Below are 15,982 nucleotides of genomic sequence, written 5' to 3' on the forward strand. Positions count from 1 at the left end.
CCCCGCTTCCAGGTCTTCTCAATCCTGAAGTGGTTAACGGAGAGTCTAGCACCTTTTAAAGGTCTGAACCAGAAACATCTGCCATCTATTGTCTCTAAGGGCAGCCACCTTTGAGACTTCATCTAAGCATTAAGAACCTTGGTATCTACAACCCCTTATCTTAATTCAGACACTCTTTTCTATTGATTCCAGGTCTTTAGATAATAACTCTTCCAACCAATTGCCAATCAGAAACTCTTTTAATCCAGTTATGACCCATATGTCCCCACTCTGAACTGTCCTGCTTTTCCACATGGAACCAATGTATATGTATACCCGACCTATACTTATTGATGTCTTATGCCTCCCTAAAATGTTTAAAGCCAAGTTGTAACCCAGTCAACTACGGCACGTGTTCTCAGAACTTCCTGAGACTGTCTCAGACCTTGTCACTCATAGTTGGTTCAAAATAAACCTCCTTAAACATTTCACAGAGTTTGACTCTTTCATCAACAGCTTACAGGAAGAATGCACATATTAGAAAAGAAGATCTATACTCAATAAGCTAAGTTACCTCCTTAAGAAACTAGAAAAGAGGAGCAAGCAGAAAGAAATAATAAAAATCAGAGCAGAAAGCAACGAACATGAGGAAAAGAAAACAAAAAAATAATCAACAAAACCAAAACCTAGTTCTTTGGGAAAAAAATGAATAAAACTGATAAATCTCTAGCCAAGATAACTAAGAGAGAAAACAAATGACCAATATTAGAAATGAAAGGAGTCATAACTGATCCCACAGATACTGACAAAGTAATACAGGAATACTATGAATAACTTTAACTCGATGACTGTGAGAAAAGATCTTATCTGAGGAATGGAAGTATTTTTAACTACCAGGCCCAAAGAGACATTAAAATGAGACCGAAATCACGCCATACCTCCCCTCACCAACCCACCTCCTCTGAGTTGTGTATTCACCTCTTGAAACTGCTTGTTATTGCCGTAAGTAGCTACGAATTAACCTAATAATGCTATAATTCACAATCTATAGCTTCACAACATATAGCCAATAACTCAATGCTACCTCTGGAAACCAGTGAGAACTCCTGACAAGCAACTCTTTATTAGTTCATTCCTTGTCCCCCACAATTTGGCCTTTAAAAATCCACTTACTTATAACTGCTGCTAGGAAGTGTGTGTATTCAGGGCAACTTGAGTCTATGCTCCTGGGTTGCAATCCTCAGGCTCTGCCCAAATAAACTCTCTACTTAAAATAATTTTGCTTCAGCTTATTTCAGGTTGACACCCACAAATTTGATAACTTAGATGAAACAGACCAAGTCCTCAAAAAGACAAATTGCCAAAACCCACACAAGGAGAAACAAAAGACTTTAATAATCTTATATTCATTATTCATTAAAGAAATGGAATCAAAAATTAATAACTTTCCAAAAGAAAAAAAAAACCCAGGCTCAGATTATTTGACTAGTGAATTCTACCAAACATTTAAGGAAAACATCATACAATTCAGAAAACACAGGCAGAGAAGACTAACTCATTCCATGAGGCCAAAAGTGCCCTAATACCAAAACCAGCTACATATAATCCAAGAAAGGAAAACTACAGACTAATACCTCTTATAAACATAGAAAGTAAAGGCCGGGCGCGGTGGCTCAAGCCTGTAATCCCAGCACTTTGGGAGGCCGAGGCGGGTGGATCACGAGGTCAGGAGATCGAGACTATCCTGGCTAACACGGTGAAACCCCGTCTCTACTAAAAATACAAAAAACTAGCCGGGCGTGGTGGCGGGCGCCTGTAGTCTCAGCTACTCGGGAGGCTGAGGCGGGAGAATGGCGTGAACCCGGGAGGCGGAGCTTGCAGTGAGCCGAGATCCGGCCACTGCACTCCAGCCTGGGAGACACAGCGAGACTCCGTCTCAAAAAAAAAAAAAAAAAGAAAGTAAAAATCCTCAACAAAGTATTAGCAAGTCAAATCCATCAATGTCTAAAAACAATCGCACACCTTGATTTAATCCAGATATGCAAAGGTAGTTCAACATTTAAGAATCAACTGAGAATAATGGACCTCCTCTTGGCCAAGCGGACCCTGGCGAAACCTTGGAAGCTGAGTTCAGGTCGCACACCTGTTACAGGTAGTTAGACAGGCATGCGGGGGCAGGAGAGAGCTCTCCCCCCACTAGAGATGTCTGGTGATGGTTCAGCAATTATCACACTACCTTTCTAAACGTGATCAACTGGCAGCAGGGGCCAGAGGGAGGACATTTCCTGATGGTCCACACCTGTTACACTCAAGCGTTAATTGAATGCAGGCACCAGGGAGAAGCAAAAATGGCTTCCAATAAAATCTCAGGTGTTGGATGAGTGAGCCGGGCACGCATTAAGAGACAAAATGGCTGTGTATGACCTTCCAGGGGCACCCCACAGGAAAAGGGAAGAAAGCCTCAGATGGACGTGCAGAGAACTTCCTAAACACACCGCTCGTGCTCACTTCCCAAGTGTAAGGAGGGCACTGTACATGCAGGTAGCCCACCCTAAGGAGAATCATGGGAAAAGTGTGCAAGACACTGGAAGTGGGTCAGCCTGTGAAGTCCTAGGATCACAGTTAAACACTGCATTTACCCTTCACATGCCCGCTTGGGTCTTTCCCAAGCATACTTTCTTTCCTGTTCTAAAGCCTTTTTGAAAAAACTTTCACTTCTTCTCTGAAACTTGCCTCAGTCTCTTTTTCTTATGCCCATCAGTCAAATGCCTTCTTCTCAGGAGGCAAGAAACGAGATTGCTGCAGACCCGTACAAATTCGCCACTGCTAACTTTTGGATACCTTCCACCAGTAACACACCCTTCAATATACCCCTATCTCACTAACCTCCATTAGGCTTTCTTCCCCAGGAGATAAACAGAAACCGGCTCTCCAAAAGACTCCACACTGATAATGCCGATTACTAGCTTATCTTCCCAGGTACAGAATAAAGACAAGATGAGAGTAATTATTCTGATACAATGACAGGGGCAGGAGGCAGAGAAATTCTAGGCAGACAGGAGCAGGTCCCTGGCAAAACCCCACGTTCAAGCAGAAAAACCTGAAACGCACAGCCCAAAGTGAGAACTTCCAAACCTGTGTGCCCGCTCTCTCCTAACTGGTTCTTTCTGAACGTCTTGTTACCTACCAACGTCTTGTTGTCTTTTCCAAAACTACCTACAGCCCGGCCCCATCCTGTGCCTATAAAGACCCCAGACTCAGCTGACAGAGCGGAGAAGTGGCTGGGCGTCAGTGAAATCAGCTGGACATCGAGAGGCACCTTGACTCAGAGACGATGGCTGGATGAGGCAGAGGCAACTTAATTTCAGGGGAGAGCAACCTGCCCTTTTCAGCCCCTTCCCAGCTTCTCGCCCCGCTGAAACAGGCTTTCATCACTCAATAAAATTCTCCATATTCACCATCCTTCAATCGTCGGCATGACCTCATCCCTCTTGAGCACTGGACAAGAATTCAGGAGGTGCTAGTGTGGGTCCCCACAAAGGCTGTCACTCTGGCTCTTTACCGTCACTGGCGGAGGGCAGCCACCCCACGCGACTAGCCAAAGGGTCCACTGAGCGGGTAACGCTGCTGTCTGCAGATGGCGGGGCTAAGGCAGCACTGCATCACGGCCTCTGGGGCCTTGGGGTCGCAGGCACCCCCGCCTGGATGCCGCCACAGGGCCTGCACGGAGTTTGCTTCAGCTTGCGTGAAAGCAGCCGGTTCCTGCACTCACTGGCGTGCGCGCTTTCTCCCATGATGGGTGGAGCACAGCGGACAGACTTCGCTCCTGCTGGCGGCACCAAAGTGGCTGGCCGGTTCCCACGCTCATTTGCTCACATGCTCCCTCCCGTGAGGGGTTGAGTGGGGCAGGCCGAGTAAACAGGGAACCCCTGTCGCAAGTCCTGTGAAGGGGTCAAGAAAATATCCTGCATCAGTTCCTTCATCCCTCCCTGAGGTATCTGCTTCCTCTGCTCCCTTTTCCTTCAAAGGTTCATCTTATCTTGTGTAAAATGTACATTTACCAGGCACTAAAACCTCACAAGTATACAAGCATTCCTGTCACTAAACCTCCTGAGAACCAAAAAACCAGCCACAGATGTGTCTGTAACTTGTGTTTTTTCTGGGCACGCCCTCAAGCTGGCCCAATAAGCCGCCACTGACTGGGACATCTGCCTCAGTCACTCACTTTGGTTATCACAATCAATGTAACCCACCATATCAACAGGCTAAAGAAATAATATGATCATATGAATTGATGGAGCAAAAGGCTGACAAAATCTAACACCTATTCCCAACACCTACTCATGATTAAAAACAAGCTTCTCAGCAAACTTGGAGGGGAACTTATTCAACCTGATAAAGAACATCTACAACAAACCTATTGCTAAACTCATGCATACTTAATGGTGGGAGGCTGGACGCTCGCCCATGGCTGGGAACAAGGCAAAGATGACAGACAACCTCTACCACCACCCTGATCCAACATCACACTGCAAGTCCTGGCTAGTGCAACAAGGCAAGAACAAAAATTTTAAAAGTACACCGATTGGAAAGGAAGATGAAAAACTTTTTATTGCATGTAGTAAGACTGTCTACGTAGAACATCCAAAAGAATCTATTAAAAGACTCCTAGAACTAATACGCAAGTACAGTGATTTTACAAGATCAAATATATAAGTTAACTGTCTATAGATACTAGCAATGATACATAAGAATTTGAAGTTAAAAAATACCATTTATATAATAATATACTCTCCAAAAATACTTAGGTAGTATAAACAAAATATGTATGAGACCTATAAGGAATTCTGTTTTCTTTCAAACTCTGAAAGAAATCAAAGGTCTAAATAAATGAAGAGACAGTCTACATTCACAGATAGAAAGACTCACTACTGTTAAGATACCAGTTTTTGTCAATATGATCTACAGATTCAACAATAATATCCGAATCAAAATCCTAGAAAACTGTTTCTTATATCAACAACCTGATTCCAAAGTTTATATGGAAAGCTAAAATACTCAGAACAGCCAACAAAATACTGGAGAAGAACAAGGACTGACATTTGTTAGTAGACTCACATTATTAGACTTCACCAAAAAGCAGCATCTGTGAAAGAAAAAATTGGTAAGGTGGACTTCACTAAAAATAAAAAACATCTACTCTGCAACAGATACTGCTAGGAGAATGAAAAGACAAGTCACTAAGCAGAAAATATTTGTAAAACATGTACATGACAAAGGACTTGTATCCAATACAGTCACATATCGCCTAGCTTCAGTTTCAGCCAGCAATGGACAGCATAAAAGATGGTGCCGTAAGGTAACAGAGCGGAAAAACTCCAATTGCTCAGTGACATCATATTCATGTGTTTGTGGTGATGACAGTGGAGGCAGAAGACAGTGATACTGATGACCCTGCCCCTGGGTAGGCCCAGGTTAATGTGTGTTGTGCCTTCATTGTTAACAAAAACTTTAAAAAATAAAATAAAAGTAAAAATGTTAATAGCAAAAGCTTATAAGGATAAAAATAAAGGTAAGCTAAGGTTTGTTAGTAAAGAAATTTTTAAAAATAAACTTAGTGTAGCCTAAGTGTACGGGGTTTATGAAGTCCACAGTAGCGTACGGTAATGTCCTAGGCCTTCACACTCACTCACTCACTCACCCAGAGCAACTTCCAGTACTGCAAGCTCCAATTCACGGTAAGTGCCCTGGTGCAGGTGAACCATCTTTTATACTGTACTTTTACTGTACCTTTCCCCATTTAGGTATGTTTAGACACAAAAATATTTACACTGTGTTACAACTGCTTCCAGTATGCAGTACTGTGCTGTACAGGCTTGTGGTCTAGGAGCAACAGGCTGCACCATCTCGGTTTGTGTAAGTACACCCTGTGATGTTCTCACAACGACAAAACTGCCCAACTATGCATTTCTCAGACCACATCTCTGTTAAGCAGCGTGTGACTGTATACAAAGAACTCTTAAAACTCAACAATAAGAAAACAACCCATTTACAAAATGGGAAAAAGATCTGAACAGAGACCTCATTAAGATCTACTGATGGCAAAAAACACAGAAAAAGATGTTCAATGCCACATCATTAGAAAATTGCAAATTAAAAACAGTAAGACACTACTACAAACTCATTACAATGCCTAAAATCCAAAAACATCAACACCACCAAATGCTGGTGAGAGTGTGAAGCAACAGGAACTCTCACTTATTGTTGGTGGGAATGCAAAATGGTGCAGCCACTTTGGAAGAGAGTTTAATAGGTTCTTAAAAAGATAAACATACTCTTACCATACAATCCAACAATTGGCCAGGCATGCTGGCACACACCTGTAATCCCAGTTACTGAGGAGGCTGAGGCACAAGAATCGCTTGAACCTGGGAGGTGGATGATGCAGCCTGGGAGACAGAGAGAGACTCTGTCTCAAAAAAAAAAAAAAATCCAACAGTCAAGTTCTATTTACCCACATGAACTGAAAACTTACGCACCAAAAAAACCTGCACGTAAATGTTTAAAGCAGCTTTATTCATAATTGCCAAAACTTAGACGCAACCAAGATGTCCTTCAATAGGCGAATGGATAAACAAATTGTGGCACCTTCATACAAACAGAACATTATTCAGTAATAAAAAATGCACTATTAAGCCATGAAAAGACATAGAGGAACTTTAAATGCATATTGCTACGTCAAAGAAGCCAGCTTAAAAAGGTTATTCTGGGCCGGGCGCGGTGGCTCACGCCTGTAATCCCAGCACTTTGGGAGGCTGAGACGGGTGGATCACAAGGTCAGAAGATCGAGACCATCCTGGCTAACACGGTGAAACCCCATCTCTACTAAAAATACAAAAAACTAGCCGGGCGAGGTGGCGGGCACCTGTAGTCCCAGCTACTCGGGAGGCTGAGGCAGGGGAATGGCAGGAACCCGGGAGGCGGAGCTTGCAGTGAGCTGAGATCCGGCCACTGCACTCCAGCCTGGGCGACAGAGCAAGACTCCATCTCAAAAAAAAAAAAAAAAAAAGGTTATTCTGGGAAATCACACTTTCCATACTCTCACACAAACACCAAAACAGTTTTTGGCCAGGTACAGTGGCCCACATCTGTAATTCCAGCTTAAGAATTAAGAACTGGCCGGGCGCAGTGGCTCACGCCTGTAATCCCAGCACTTTGGGAGGCCGAGGCGGGTGGATCATGAGGTCAGGAGTTCGAGACCAGCCTGACCAACATGGTGAAACCCCGTCTCTACTAAAAATACAAAAATTAGCTGGGTGTAGTGGCGGGCGCCACAATCCCAGCTACTCAGGAGGCTAAGGCGGAAGAATTGCTTGAACCCAGGGGGCGGAGGTTGCACTGAGCTGAGATCACGCCACTGCACTCCAACCTGGGCGACAGAGTGATATTCCGTCTCAAAAGAAGAAGGAAAAAAAAATTAAGAATTAACTCAGATTAAGAATATCTGAATATTCTCGGATCTTAAGAATATCTGAGGATCCTAAGATCCTAAGATTAAGATCCTAAAATCAGGATCTTAATCTTATTAATTCAGATTAATAATATCCAAATATCCTAGGATTCATTCCTTTCCACTTCTTTCTTTTTATTTATTGCAGAGACAGGTGAGTCCAAACTGCTTTTGCAAGCCCCCCGCCATTTTGCAGACCTTGGTCAAAGTGAAACATCCCCAGGGGCTCAGACCATGAGAACACCCTGCCCAGCCACTTGACCACAAGGCACAGGAACATTTTTACCGCACGCCGCCAGGCAGAGGCCCAGCTGAAGGAACATCCCTATCATATCTTGCTGGGCAAAGGGCCCAAGGAACACACTTGGCCAAACGGCCAGATGATAGAAACATCTTACCAATATCCTCCCGGGCAGCAAGCCGTACCGCCCAGACCCCCCGCCCCCCATACCTGTAAGCACTTCAGCCTACAAGCGGCAGTGGGTACTGGCATTAAACTGGTCCCCCACCTCTCAGGTTTATGCTGGACATAAATGCCCGCAGTTGCTGTAGAGCCACCCTCTTTCTGTGTGTGTCTTTCTGTAACCTTCGTCTTCCCTTCAAAACCTAACAACAGGGACTCGCTATGTTGCCCAGGCTGGTCTCAAACTCTGACCTCACGCTATCCCACTTTAGCCTCCCCAAGTGCTGGGATTACAGGCGTGAGCCACCATGCCTGGCCTCGATCTCTTTCTTAATCACACTTTGGCTGCTGTTTTACATCATATTCAGTTTGCTGCTTAGAGGAAGGAAAACGGTGTGCAAGTTTGCTGATAGTACTTTCTGGGTTCTTATTTTCCTACTCCCTAATGCACTGATGGCTCCAATTTAATTTCTACTATATAATCCATCTCCTTCAGCCTAATCTGCTTTGGGGGCTTTCTAACACCACATAAACACGCTGAATGAAGGATGGAGCCGCGGCTAAATTCTTAATTCTCAGAAAAGATTAAATTCTGCCCCCCTAGTGAATTCCTATGGAAGCTCATTAATAATTCACTCATTTCCAGAGCAGTCTTAAATGCCAAGTGTCCCACTTTAAAAAAAATCAATGATTTTCCAAAATCACTAGATAAATCTATTCATTTATAAAAAATATTTATATCGTTGTATCTTTTTAGAGGATCTGAGTCATAGTTACTATCTGTAATGGTGACATAAACGCAGAATCCAGTTCCCTTGCATCCTCTCCTTTTCACTTCTGACAGCCTGCAATAAAGAACGGAGGCTTCGCCATCAGAAAGACCTGAGCGCTAACATTTTCTTAGCCTTCTCCTTATCAGTAAAACTAAGTTATCCTCTTATCGCGTGGTATTTATGATGAGATAAATGAGATGGTTAAGTGTCTAGCACTTACTACGCTATACCAATAATTATTAGTTCTAGCTCCCTTCATCATCTTCTCATCTATGACCTGGTCAAACCAAGTTCATATTCTTCCTTCATCTAAACTTTTGCCATTATTTAATTTGGGTGACCATGCAAAATCCTACGCTAAGGGTAAAAAAACTCTTTCTTTCTCTACTGTCACACTCAATGTAGAATACTTCTACAACTGAATGTGAAGGCGTTTTCTCCACACATCGAGCAATTCTCCGGAGGACGCCAACTGGGTATCCTACAATTCAACTTAATTCTGATACTGTCGTATTTGAGTTAAGAGCCAGAATCTACAGATCAAGGGCTCAGTCCTACAAGACTACTCCTACTCCCCACTTCAGATGCAAATCACAAGCAGTAAGTTGTTACCCATACTTCTCAACAGGCTATACATTCAGGTTCCCACCTTGGGTTCAATTAATTTGATAAACTTTCCGTTGGAGAAACTAACAAGACTTACAAGCCAGGTTTTAGGCAGAATTACAGTTAGGCCCTGGCCAGGATGCATGCGCTGGTGCACTCTGGCCCACTTCCCTGTAGCTGCTGAGAGTCACACAGCGTGCTGAACCACCTGCTCCCCACTGTTCCTATAAACGGAATCTCTGACGCTGGATCTTTTAACCTAAGAATTGGTTAAAATGTTTTCCAGATCCGATCCTGAACTCCAGCAAAACAGCTCACACCAAACTGTCTGAAGACTCCAAACTGTCTGAAGACTCCCACCAAGGAACGAACTCAGCAAAGGAATGTAGTTTCTTCATCTCCCTGTCACCAGACTTCACCTCTCACTTCTCGATTAATCAGCAATCCCCACACTTTAGCCCATCACTTGTCCAGAATCCTTAAAATCTCCATCTCCAAACCTCTCGAGGAGGCCGATTTGAAGTTCTTAAAGCAAACTAAATATGGCTTAAGAATGACTCCATACTTCTATGTTTGAGTCCTTGTGGACGAACTATAACCTAGCTTAATAGGCAGACAAGACTGAAAACCCAACTTAGGAGTATGCACCTGTACAACAGCCCAGTCTTGACCAATTCCAGCGGCCAGCCATACTTCAACCACTCACAGACTGCTAAGTGTTCACATAAGGCAGATGCCAACCTGTAGCCCATCCAGCTGTTTCTATACCTTGCTTCTGATTTCCGTATATCACTTCCCGTTTTTTGTCTATAAATCTTCCACCACGTGGCTGCATGGGAGTCTCTCTGAATCTGCTTTGAGTCTGGGGGCTGCCTCATTTGCAAATCGTTCACTGCTCAATTAAACTCCTTTAAATGTCATCCAGCCTAAGTTTTTAACAGATTGTGTCAGAAGTGGGATCCGAAGTAGAGCTTCTAATGACCCCCAGGAGCGCTGAATGAACAAGCAGCGTACCTGCTGGACCCACTTGTGTCCTTCTATCTCTCAAATGACCCCCAGGAGCGCTGAATGAACAAGCAGCGTACCTGCTGGACCCACTTGTGTCCTTCTATCTCTCAGAGCAGCTGGGGATCGTGGTAAGTTCTCTCTCAGATTTCGGAGTTCTACACATTTGCGTTTTGAGCTCTCGAGTTTCTCTGAGCAAATTTCTGATCCAACTGGGTTTAGAAATCACAACAGAAATTGAACTGGGTTCAGGATCAGATTGGACCTGGTAATTAACTGGTTTGGATCCAGTTAGGGGCCTCTTACATCTGACTGGGTCAGAAAGAACCTGGTGGTAAATGGTAATATTGCAGGGGGTATACAATTTGGTTTTTAAAAATTTGGAACGATTTTTGTGTTCTACCCCCCTTTGTTTCATTTTTCTTGTGTGTTTAGGTAGGAAAAAAAAAATCATTGGCTAAATTAATCAAGGGAACCTGAGGGTAAAGCCAACATTTTAGGCAAAAATAGGATCCTTAATTTCTGGAAATCAAGGTTCCTTCCAGCTTATACATCAGGCCCAGAAAGCAGCAAACGCTTACAGAATGGCCAAATATTACTAAAGCTAACCTACAGTGGAACGGTGGGAATAAACAAAATTCACTGAAGTGCATTTAAAAATGAAGGCTCTCAGAAACTAAATCTACTAACCTTTGAGCTTAGTTATTATCCAGATCCAAAGGAAATAGACTGCAGTATCAATTGGCTGACTTTGGCTAAGTACATTTTACCTGAGTAAAGGATGGAACTGGGTTAGAGGCCCTCCCCTCAGTAAAGTCTCTCTTGGACAAAAAATGGGTTACAGGTGACAGGGCCCAATCAGGAGAAAACTGGAACCTTGCCGGTTAGATACTCGGCGCCCCCACGCAGCCGGTTGGGCAGCAACTTGCAAAATCAAGAGACTTTTACCTGTGGTTCCACAAAACAGAAAAAGATGATTTTGCTTTGTGTTGCGGCTTGGCCCCCAGGGCTGTGGTGCCGCCAGCCAGGTCACAGGGCTGCTCAGAGGAAGGGACTCAGAAGCCTGGCATGTCAGCCAAAGGGTAAGAATTTCTTGCCAGTCAGCCTTCTACCTCTTTCCCTGTGCAAACTGGCTGAATGAATGGTAAAAATCAGTTTATCTCCTGTAAAGTTTTGAGCAATGGGAAAAAGAATTTATGAGGCCAGTCTTAAAGCTGTAGCCAATCTGGTATGCTTGCTTTATGTGTCTTCCTGTATCATTCTGTCATAAAGACAGCTAACTTAAAACAGAGCACGGGCTTGAAACCCCGTAAGCCCACTGCTCAAGACGTCCCAGCTGCGGGTCAGTAACAGACTTTGCTGTGGGTCCCTCACACACACACAAAACCTGTATGAGGTCTCCATTTTGTTTTACGTCCTTGGGAGCCTGATGTGGTGACCACGTGGCTACACTTTCTCTTGCTCTCTGCCTTCCAGGGAACAGGAATTTTAAGGTTCATGTCATAGTAGCTCTAAAAATCATCCTGAGGAGTTAAAAGCCTTTGCAAGCTCAAAATTAATTACTCTAGACTCCTCCTGGAAAGCGCAGTGGAGGCTGCCCAGTGCTGCAGCTCAGCAGCCAAGGTTGTCTCCTTTCATGGTGGTGATCTGAGTCCAATTCCTGGCTTAGGGAATGAGTTCTTTCTTGTTTGATATCTGCATAACCGTTACCATTTGCTGATTCTCTTCCCCTCCAGAAACCGTCTAATTCTCCTTTCTCAGAGCACCTGTGAGGCTGCTTTTAATAAAGTTTAAATGCCAACAATATCAGCCATTTAGCCTGGCTAAAATTGGGTAACAGGAAATTTAAAAGGACTTTAAAAAAAAAAAGAGTGCTGTGGTTAAAAGTCAGCTTAATTACAAGCAGATATTCAAGCTCTAACAGCAAGGGACCCCTTGGGAAAAACAGGAGGCACCAGAGACCCCATTTTGGGAAAAACTGCTATTTTCCTCATGAAACCTCAGGAATTGGAAGTGGATAGATTCCTTTCAAAATCTAAAGCTCTGTACTGTTTTGCATTGTAGTATCTAACATTTTTTACTTTTGGGGATATCAGCAATTGCTTCACATTATGAAAGAGGTTTGGTATGTAATAATTAGGTAGGAAATATACTTTTAGGGATGTCTGGTGCCAGCTATGGGGAAATACTGAGCTCTGCACGTTTGGATCAGAGAAGCATGCTCTTGGCAACCTAGGAAGTATGGAGATGTCCCCAACCCCACTGAAAAATAAGACTCCTGTAGGGGATGGGCTAACTACAAATAGGCTTATTGGTTTTGGGTTGCCCTACAATTAAATGCACAGTAAAAGCACTGCACTGTCTTTTCCAATAGGATCTCCCTCTTTTGGGGGACCCATAAAAATGGGACCCTTAATTTTGGTGATCTCTTTTTGCCTTCCAGCTGTGCCTGCTTATTAGGCACTAGAAACTGCATGTTTCCCTAGCCAGTTCTTCCAAAGACTCCACCCTAAAGCCAGTAATCCAATTAAGAAACTTAGAAACTAGGAAATAAAAAAACCTTACAACTACTTAATTTTCTTCCATCTGTGTAGTTATATATGTGTTGTGTATATAGTATTTATGTAAAAAAGCTCTAATTAATTGCCTTAAAGAAAAACAAGCACTTAAACATTTTGAAAGAAAAATAAAAACTGTAGTATCTTTTAGTTCACATAACTTTAGTGATCTTTGGGAAATAAAAACAGCTTGGAAGGTTATTTGTAAAATAAAAACATTTGGTCTAAATTGTGCAGGTCAGATATTAGGTTTGCTAAATGCTTTAAGGTCATAAACTACTTGCCTTTTAAAAAAAAGAGATTTTATGTAAGAAACAATTTTGGACGGCAAATTCTTTTCCCAAAGTAAAATAACTAGTTGTTTAAAAAGAGGGATGTTTAGGACAAGTCAAAGTCCAAGCATGCCATAGATGGTCTAAGTCATGAAAGAAATTTATGCACCAAAAATAAAAGATGCTAAGAGTTACCATAATAACGTGTAATTAAAACTCCTAAAAAAAAAAAGTTTTACATGCAAGGCATGTGAGGAAAGTGAATTGTGTTTTTGATAAAAGATTGTAAGGCATGGGAGTATAACTTTTTGCCTAGAGGGTGAAGAGGTTTTTTAATTAGATAACACAAAATTAAAGGTTTAAGTTGTGTAAGGTTTATAAAAATTAATCTTGTAAAAAGAAATTGTTTGTGAACATATTGACTAAACTTAAAGGGGTGTGATTCAGCATTCCATAAATTAAACCTTGAAATAAAAGCACAATAGGGTTTTCTTAAAGCGCTGATCTACTCTTTCACAAAAATTGCAAAGGGTTATATAAGGTTTACAAAAATCTCACCTCATGGTCAAACTGGTTAAGTATAATACAAAGTGTTTTAACCTTTAACGTATTTGATAGGCTTCTGAAAATCAACTTTCAGCTTCAGAAATTGTCTTTTCTAACTTTGGGATACTACATAGGGCCCCTGAAGCATCCGAGAGAGGTAAGCACAGGATTATTTGGCATGTTAAGTTACATGTGAAGAATTGTCAAATAAAAATATATGTTTAACCTTCTTCAAGTTATATTTTAGTGACTGTTAATATATGTTCCAAAATTGTGTAAGATTTCTAAAATTAACATGTCTGTGTATATGCTCTCCATAATTACAGTTATTATGTTGTTTTAGACCATGGAAATAACCACATTTCCTTGTCAACTGTGTCTTCATAACTATTTAAAGTCATTTCCACAGTTAATTGCTTAATGCTAATGCAGTTTCTAAAAACTTCATAAGCACATAAAAGCCTAGAATATGGTGTCTTTTAAAAGACTCATGAAAGGATGGAAACGACCTAAAAAGCACTCTTGAATACAGGTTTTCTAGTAACCTTAGAATCATATCATTTAAACCGGGTAAGAATTCCTGGAACTTTAATAAAAAGACTGACTAAAAGACTGACTGGTTCATAAAACTGCTAACCCAAGTAGACAGAAATTAATTGAATACCAAGAAAATCCTTTGCCAGATTTTCACGTTAAATCAGCTGGTACTGAAATTGTTTAAAAACACAATTTAAATGAACTCCATAGTCTAAGTCAAACTGCCTATGATAACCCATCAGTTATCAGTGCTATGCACCTAATTTGGAAAAACAACTGGCATTCAAGAGGACTTAAGTCTAAAGTTAATCAAGCATGGACACATGGAGAACCAGGATGGCCACCTTGTCCTTCCTGAGTCCTTACAGCTTTTGTTACTAAAAGTTATGCTTCCCATGACTCATCATGGAAAAGATAAAATATAATTTGAATTAAATATATTGGTGTGGTAACTTATACATTACTAAAATAATTTTTTTTTTCTTTTTAAGACAGAGTCTCACTCTGTCGCCCAGGCTGGAGTGCAGTAGCACGATCTTGGCTCACTGCAACCTCTGCCTTCTGGGATCAAGCGATTCTCCTGCCTCAGCCTCCCGAGTGGCTGGGACCACAGGTGTGTGCCACCACACCTGGCTAATTTTTGTATTTTTAGTAGAGACAGGGTTTCACCATGTTAGCCAGGATGGTCTTGAACTCCTGACCTCAGGTGATCCTCCCACCTCAGCTTCTCAAAGTGCTGGGATTACAGGCGTGAGCCACTGTGCCCGGCCTGCTAAAATAGTTTCATAACCAATGTTTAGTTTGTCAAACCCACATGCCTGAGAAGACAATCAAAGCTTCAGGTATATTTGGCTACCTGATGGGTCATTTAAACATTTGTAGAGGGATTTCATTCAATTGTCATTTTCAATGCATGTTTTCTGGTTGTATAAAAGTTTTCCCATGCAAGAGGACTGACGTTATAACACTAAGTTATTATGCCACACTGTAATTTTATGGTTCACTGAAGAAAATCAATCCCTTCATGATCTAGAACCCGAAGACTGAATATTCTGAGAACATCACAGAAAGATTGTCCTTGCTATCCACACTGCAGCAAAACTTCAGGACTTGTATTTTGGCTTCATCATCTCACAATAGAGAAGGGTCCCTCCACAATGTTGTTGGAAACCTCAAGGTAAAGCTAACCAGGGAAATTTCTCCCCAGAAAAAGATGGCATCCTTGATGTAAACAGCTTTTCCCAAGATCACAGAGCAAGAGTTCTACTACCATGAGACTCTTACCTTTAAATACCTTTCCCCTCCTTATGCCTCTATGAACAACAGACATGAAAACACGGGGGTCTGTTGCGTGCACTTATGGGGTATACTTTTATTTGAAAATGATTTTGCAGCCAGCAAAATGGATAACCTTATGCCTTCACAGATAAAACATGAAGGCTCAACGTAGGTAAGAAACTTTAATGGTACATATGTTGCCTCATAATCAGTCAGAAACAGAACATTGATTCACTCCTCTTAACCCACACAGGTTAAAGAGAACATTGCCAGGAGGCCTTCACTCTTCTAGAAGGGCATTGTGTGTTAGGTCCTTTTTCCACAGTTTGGAATAAAAGAGGGAATGATTTAAAATGTATCCCTCATGATAGGCTTTATAGCAGTTTCTACTGTAAAGGCTATCGTTGCACAACAGACTTTAAATTATCTTGTGAAAGTTATGCTAAATAATAGAATTGGCTAAACAGGAAAGTATCTGTGCAGCTGCTGGCACTTGTGGCCTATGAAGAAATACA

General features: G+C 42.0%; 1 protein-coding gene across 10 annotated transcripts in view; it reads right to left on the reverse strand.

Moving 5' to 3' along the window:
- The window catches only part of FAM210A (family with sequence similarity 210 member A), a 122,118-nt gene that overhangs the window by 84,779 nt on the left and 21,357 nt on the right, over positions 1-15,982 (reverse strand). For 3 of the 10 annotated variants that reach the window (XM_077974597.1, XM_077974599.1, XM_077974595.1), the window contains one exon: positions 6,905-7,026. The gene's annotated coding sequence lies outside the window, so the exon portion shown is untranslated. 10 annotated transcript variants of the gene reach the window in all.

The sequence above is a fragment of the Macaca mulatta genome, chromosome 18, assembly GCF_049350105.2.
Source record: "Macaca mulatta isolate MMU2019108-1 chromosome 18, T2T-MMU8v2.0, whole genome shotgun sequence".
Taxonomy (NCBI): Eukaryota; Metazoa; Chordata; class Mammalia; order Primates; family Cercopithecidae; genus Macaca; species Macaca mulatta.